Raw genomic sequence first — 7,850 nt, 5'->3', positions numbered from 1 at the left:
CATCTCTGGGGAGCGCCGATGTCCGCGCTCCCAGCTTGTGGTTTCCTCGTGGCCCAAGGTGGGTGAGCTTAGGGCGAGGGCGCTGCGCTGTCGGGGACCGGCCGAGCCTTGGTTGTCGCTGCCTGATCCGAAAGGAAAGGCTCCCACGCCCGTCCGTGTTCCACAGCGTCCTGCGAGTCCGGCACCGGCCAGCTCGAGGCTTTCTAGAACGCCAGGGAAATGGCCAGCTTTGTGTTAGGCCCCCGAGAATCGGCGGTGGTGAACGAAGCAAGTTTCCTCCCGTCCTAAGGAAAAAATCCTCTTTCGCCTTGTGACCCCCGGTCATTGCAGCTCCAGTTCCACCTACCCTAGGTAACAGAGCTTCTTCCAAGAACGGGCTGTGTTGGTGGCTGCAACTTCCTCACTTCACATCCACTGCTAAGACTTTTTTTTTTTTTAAAACGAAAAAGCGGAAAAGTAACATCTGAAAACACACTCGTCCTCTATTTTAACCCGCTTCCATTTTGCTTTTGCCCCAGTATTCCGCTGAAACTGCTCTGAACAAGATCCTCAGTGACACACTAGGTTGCTAAATAAAACGGACGCTTCTCACTCAGTCTTTGTCTTCCCAGAACTTTGTGTGGTATTTGATACTGTTGGTTGGTTTTCGTTATTCATACTCAGGAAATGTTTTTGACATTTACTGTGTGCCAGGCCTCTAGGCACAGGGGATACACTGGTGCACAAAACAGACATGTTCCATGGCTTCATAGGACTTTCTCGTGGGATTATAGATAATTTGTCGGTATTGAAACTCCATCCTGGGCTTGCATGACAGCACTCTCTCCTGGCATCTTAGATTCATGGCCATCTTCCTCAGTCTTCACTGCTGGTTACTTTTTCTGCACTTATTCCCTAAATGATGATGTTCCCCAGGCTCTGTTCTCAGCCTATTTGTCTATTCCACATGCTCTTATTTAAAAAAAAAAAAAAAGTTATTTATTTATTTATTTGTTTGTTTCCATAATCTCTACATGCAATGTGGGGCTTGAACTCATCACCCCGAGATTAAGAGTCACATGCTCTACTGACGGAACCAGCCAGGTGACCCTCCACATGATCTTCTTAAGCTTTGAACACTTGCATGAGAATTCCAAAAGCTGTATGTCTAGCCCAGATCTTTTTCTTGAGTTCCAGACTAGTATCACTAATGGTTTCCTGGCAGTCGTTTTTGTCCCACAGGCACATCAGACATGAAGTATCTAATAAACTTCTGTCTTTTCCACCAGGGCTCCATACTTTACATCTCTATGACTGGCACCATCAACTGCTAGTTGGTGAAGCTTCACAGTTGCTCCTCACATTGTGTTTATTTTCAAGATTTTCTATTAATTTATTTGACAGAGAGAGAGAGAGAAGAGAGGGAACACAAGCAGGGGGAGTGGGAGAGGGAGAAGCAGGCTTCCTGCTGTGCAGGGAGCCCGATGATGCAGGATCATAATGACCTGAGCCGGGATCATAATGACTTGAACCACCCAGATGCCCCTCACATTGTGTTTTTAAAAAAGATTTGTTTGTTTATTTTAGAGCACACAAGCACAAGGGGAGGGCTAGCAGCAAAGGGAGAGAGAATCTCAAGATGACTCTCTGCTAACTGTGGACCCTGACAAGAGACTCCAACTCATGACGCTGAGACCATGACCCTAGCTGAAATCCAGAGTCCAAGAGTCGCCTGCTTAACAGACTGAGCCACCCAGGTGCCCCTGATCCTTACATCGTTGGTTTTACTTCCCGAATCTCTCTTGAATATCTTCCCACCTTTCCATCATCGTCTGTCAGACCCTTGCAATTTCAAGCCTGTGGTATTACTGAAGACTGTTAAAGCAAAGGGAGGCATTTTAGCCTTTATAGCATGAGTTGTGAACTGGACTGTCTGGATTTGACTCTTATCTCTGCCACTTACTAGCTTTGTAATTCTTGAGTAAATCACTTAACTTCTCCATTTATTTATTTCTTTACCTTTAAATGGTACGATAGTACATTGGGTAGTTGTGAGGACTAAATGAATTAACACACATAAAGCACTCGAATAAATGGAGAGTCCTTAGTATAACACCTCTCACACACTAACTGCTCAATGAATGTTAGTTATAATAATCATTTTGTACCGACTTTTCAGTCTTTAGTCTCTCCTTCAATCCTGTAAGTCTGATCATGTCGCACCCCTAACCGAAAAGATGCAAATAGACCCTCATCATCTTTAAGATAAAATTATAAAAATCTCTTTGGACCTTGTCTACCTCCTCAATCTCTTTGGAATTGCTTGCTGCTTCCCCCAAGGCACTCCAAATTAGATTTTTATGGACAGATGATGTTCTCTTAATCTTATAGGAAGTATGAATAAAAGCATTTTAAGAAAACATTGACATTTTTTATTGATCTGTACTTAATCTAAGTAAAGACTGTGTGTTTGCTATGCAAATGCAGCTTTGAGGCAAGTTCCCTAGGTACTCCCCTTTTTCAGCTCTAACTGGATTGCTGCCCCATTCCTCTTTTATGTAGAATTATGAAACAGCAATGTAGCATTTCAGCTGAGACTAAAGGAAGAGAAGTAACCAACACTGTGGAGAACGGGAAAGAGTGTTTTGGGCAACAGAAACAATGTATACTTAGAGGGCCGTCTGGGCTGGGGAGAGCTTGCTGTATTTTAGCAACTGAAAGGCCAGTGTGGCTGAATGGTGGTGAACAAGAAGGTAAATATAATGGAGAGGGATGGAGAGAAGGGCAGGATTCAGGTCTTGTAGGGCCATGTAGGCCATGGTAGAATTCAGATTTTACATAAAATGGGTCACAATTTATTTGTTATGTGGGGGTTATGTAGGAGAGTGATATAATGTAAATTTTACTAAAATCACTTAGGCTTTTGTGCAGAGAATACATTGGGGGTTGGGGCTGGGCAAAAGTGGAAGCGGGGATACCAGTCGGGAAGCTACTATGGTGTAGTATACAGCAGGAGATGGTGATGGTTTGCAATAGGAGATAGTGTCACCTATGGACCCACCAGAGGAATGTGGGAGGTAAGGGAAAGAGAAAGATTATGCTTACATCACTGGCCTGAACAAATATAGTAGACTATTTGTTAAGTTGTAGAAGATTAATGATGGAGGGAACAGATCTGGGGAGTGAGATCACAAGTTCAGTTTAGTACTTTTGAGGTTTGAATGTAAGATACCTAAGTGGAGATACCCAGTATGTAGTTGGCTATAGGAGTTGTGAAAGATAATTAGTTAAGAGCCTTTGATCTCAACAACAGCTCTTAGTGATTATCAGTAAATAAAATAATGTTTTCTTCCTACAAGTACGTTTATATATTACCTGACTTAAATTTCACAAAAAAGACCCAGGCTCAGCCAAAACTTGCAACATGGCAATTGCAATTTTACCATAAATTCATGCTGTTGTGTGCTCTGCAGCATCTAACCTAGTCCTTGAACAAATAATAAGGGACTCAATAAGTGTTTTTTAAAATTAATGATTGAATAAAGCCATTATAGTTCCATGCTATTCACTCTCATAAAAGATGCATAGTAATAACTATTTGTTTAGGCAGAGATATTGCAGGTTCGGTTCCTGATCACTGCAATAAGGTGAGTATTACGATAAAGTGAGTCAAATGGATATTTTGGTTCCTCAGTACACATAGAGTTATGTTTACACTATACTGTAGTCTATTAAGTATAGAAATAGCATTATGTCTGAAAGTGTAAATACCTTGGTTAAAAAACACTTGGACTACAACATGCTATCATCTGAAGTTTCAGTGAGTCATAATCTTTTTGCTGGTGGAGGGTCTTGCCTTGATGTTGATGGCTGCTGACTGATCAGGGTGGTGGTTGCTGAAGTTTGGGGTGGCTCTGGCTGTTTCCCAAAAGAATACAATGAAGTTTGCTGCATCGATGGACTCTTTCACAAATGATTTCTCTGTAGCACGTGAGGCAGTTTGATTGCATTTTACCCACCGCCAAACTTTCAAAATTGGACCCCGTCCTCTCAAACCCTGCCCCTGCTTTATCAACTAAGTTGATGTAATGTTCTAAATCATTTGTGTCACATCAACAATCTTCACAGCATCTACACCAGGAATAGTTTCCTTCTCAAGAAACCACCAATCACTGATCACCATAACAATAATGAAAAAGTTTGAAATATTGCCATGAATTTCCAAAATGTGGCAGAGATACCAAGTGAGCAAATGCTGTGGGGAAAATGATGCCAATAGAGTTGCTCAACACAGGGATGCCTCAGACTTTCAATTTGTCAAAAACATGGTATCTGCCAAGTGCAATAAAGTGAAGCACAATAAAAACAAAGTATGCCTGTATATAATTTTAGACTTTGCAGGGTGCGTAATGTGGTGTGAATTAATATGTTGATATTCTAATCCCTGAGGTGATGGTACTAAGAAGTGGGACCATTTGGAGGTAAGCAGGTCTTGAGGGTAGACCTTTCATGAGTGAGATTAATGACTTCATAAGAACCCTCAGAGAGTTCCTTTGCCCTTTCTGCAGTGTAAGGACACAGCAAGAAGGCTATGAATCAGGAAGAGGGCTCTCACCCAGCCAGGCTGGCATCTTGACCTTGGACTACCAGCCTCCAGAATTGTGAGAAATACATTTCTGTTGTTTATGAGCCATCTAATCAGTGGTATTTTGTTAGAGCAGCCTGAACAGATTAAGTGCTTTTACATCCATTGTGGCATTTTAATTAAACATTTTATTAAGCTTTTTATTTTTATTTTTTAATTTTATTTATTTATTTGAGAGAGAGACAGAGTAAGAGAGCATGAGAGGAGAGGTCAGAGGGAGAAGCAGACTCCCCATGGAGCTGGGAGCCTGATGTGGGGCTTGATCCCAGGACCCTGGGATCATGACTTGAGCTGAAGGCAGTCGCTTAACCAACTGAGCCACCCAGGTGCCCCTAAGCTTTTTATTTTGAGATAATTGTAGATTCACACACAAGTTGTAGGAAAAATACAAAGATGCTATGTGTCTTTTACCTAGTTTACCCTAATGGTAACATCTTGCAAAACTCTAATACAGTATTTACAATCAGGATATTGATATTGAGATACAGTCAAGACACACAAAAATTCCATCAGGGCAAGAATCAGTTATGTTGCCCTTTTATAGTACACCCACTTCCCTCCCACCACTGCCCCTTTAACAACCCTGGCAACCACTAATCTCTTCATTTCTGTAATTCTGTCATTTCAAGAATGTTACATAAATAGAATCATACAGGATGCAATTTCTTGGGATTGGATTTTCTCACCAGGGGATTCATTCAGATTATTGTGTATATCAATAGTTTCTTTTTTGTTTTTTTTTTAAGTGTACAATTCAGTGGTTCTTAGTATATTCACACAGTTGTGCCACCACCACCACAATAAATTTTAGAAGTTTCATCACCCCAAGAACAAACCTTGTACCTTCTTTAGCCATCTCCCCCTATGATATAATGGGAAATACATTTGGTCTTTGTCCCTGGATCCTGGCAAAAAACTCTCAGCACTCTTGGAATTTTCTGAGTTATTAGAGTGCTTTTCATCATTCTTAGTTTTATCACACCTGAGTTTTTATTAATGAGGTGACTTCTGAAAAGCCCCTAAGTACCCTAAGGGTAGGGGCTAGTTGCCAGGGAACCAACCATGATTAATGGGTTGGAGCTCTCAGGCCTTTGCCCTTACCTCTGGGGAGGGGAGATGGGCTGGAGATCAGAGTTCATTGATTGGAAATACTTCTTCTCTTCTCATATAGAAACATTTAGTGCTATAAATCCCCTTCAAGTGCTGCTTTCTCAGCATCTCACAAATTTTCATATACTGTTTAAAATTTTTCTTTCAATCAAAAAGTTGCATATTTTCCATTTGATTTCTTCTTTCATTTCCTGGGTTATTTAGCAATGTGCTATTTGGTTTACAAATATTCTTTCTGTTATTGCATTTAAGTTTAATTGTGATTGGAGAACATACTTTTTATAATGGAAATCCTTTACAATATTTTGAGCTTCTTTTTATGGCTCAAAATATGGTATATACAGGTAAATGTTCTATGAGCACTTGAAATATATGTGTATTCTGCTATTGTTGATTGGAGTGTTGTATAAATGTCAATTTGATTTAGTTGGTTGGTAGGCGAAGCGAAATTGGTATGGCCCTCAGTCATATAAGGAAATAAACCCCAAAGTCACAAAGACTTTTCTGTTACTTCTAGAATTGTTATAGTTTTAGCTTTCACTTTAGTTCTGATTCATTTTGAGTTCATTTTTAAAAAAGATTTTACTTATTTAGGCTCCTGGGTGGCTCAGTCGGTTAAGTGGCTTCCTCGGCTCGGGTCATGATCCGAACGTCCTAGGATCAAGTCCCACATTGGGCTCCCGGCTCAGCAGAGAGCCTGCTTCTCCCTCTCCCTCTGCCTGCTTGTGCTCTCTATCTCTCGGTCAAATAAATAAATAAAATCTTTAAAAAAATATTTTACTTATTTATTAGAGAGAGAGTGGGGGGGGAGGAGCAGAGGGAGAGGTATAAGGAGACTCTGTGCTGAGCACAGAGCCCAGCGTGGGGCTCAATCCCACAACCCTGAGATCATGACCTGATCTGAAATTCAGAGTCAGATGATCAACCCAGCCACCCAGGTGCGCTTTGAGTTCATCGATGGTGTGTGGTGTAAGATAAAGGTCTAAATGTATCATTTGCTTATGGATGTCCAGTTGTCCTAGCAGCATTTGTTGAAAGGACTGTCATTTCTTTTTAAAAAAAAAATTTAAAGATTTTATTTATGTATTTGACACAGAGAGAGAGAGAGAGAACACCAGCACAGGGAGCAGCAGGAAGAGAGAGAGGGAAATGCAGGCTCCCCACAGAGCAGGGAGCCCGATGCTGGGCTCAATCCCAGGACCCTGAGATCAAGACCTGAACTGAAGACAGATGCTTAACCCACTGAACAACCCAGATGCCCCAGGGCTGTCATTTCTACATTGAATTGCCTTGGCACCTTGTCAGAAATCACTGACCATAATATAAAGGTTCATTTTGGACTCTCCATTCTGTTCCATTGATTTCTCTATTATCTTCATGTTAGCATCACAGTCTTGATAACTGACTTTACAGTAAGTTTTGAAATATGGAGGCAAAAATTCTCCCATTGACTCTCTTTCAAGTTCATGTTTGTTATTCTGGATCATTTGCATTTCCATATCCATTTTAGGATCAGCTTGTTAATTTTTTTTCAGCTTGTTTATTTCTGCAAAAGAAAAAAAAGGCTGCCAAAATTTTTATAGAGATTCCATTTAATTTATAAATAAATTTGGTGAGAATTGTCATCTTAATAATACTGAGTCAGTTCATGACATGGAATTTCTCTCCGTTTATATAGATCTTTAAATTACCTCAGCAATTTTTGGTGTATGTTTTGGTGTATATTTTTAAGTATTTTATTTTCTTTGATGGTATTATAGAATTATCTTCATTTCATTTTCACAGTTTTTTCATTGCTAGTATATAGAAATAAAATTTATATTATTTATCTTTTTTTAAAAAAATATTTTATTTATTTATTTGACAGAGAGAGAGAGAGATCACAAGTAGGAAGGGAGGCAGGCAGAGAGAGAGGAGGAAGCAGGCTCTCTGCTGAGCAGAGAGCCCGACGTGGGGCTCGATCCCGGGACCCTGAGATCATGACCTGAGCTGAAGGCAGAGGCTTAACCCACTGAGCCACCCAGGCGCCCCTATTATTTATCTTTTATCTCATATTCCTGCTAACCTCACTTAATAATCTAGTAGTGCTTTTTTGTGGATTTCATCTGAGTTTATA

The sequence above is a fragment of the Mustela lutreola genome, chromosome X (assembly GCF_030435805.1).
Source record: "Mustela lutreola isolate mMusLut2 chromosome X, mMusLut2.pri, whole genome shotgun sequence".
NCBI classification, from domain to species: domain Eukaryota; kingdom Metazoa; phylum Chordata; class Mammalia; order Carnivora; family Mustelidae; genus Mustela; species Mustela lutreola.
This window is presented reverse-complemented; position numbering follows the sequence as displayed.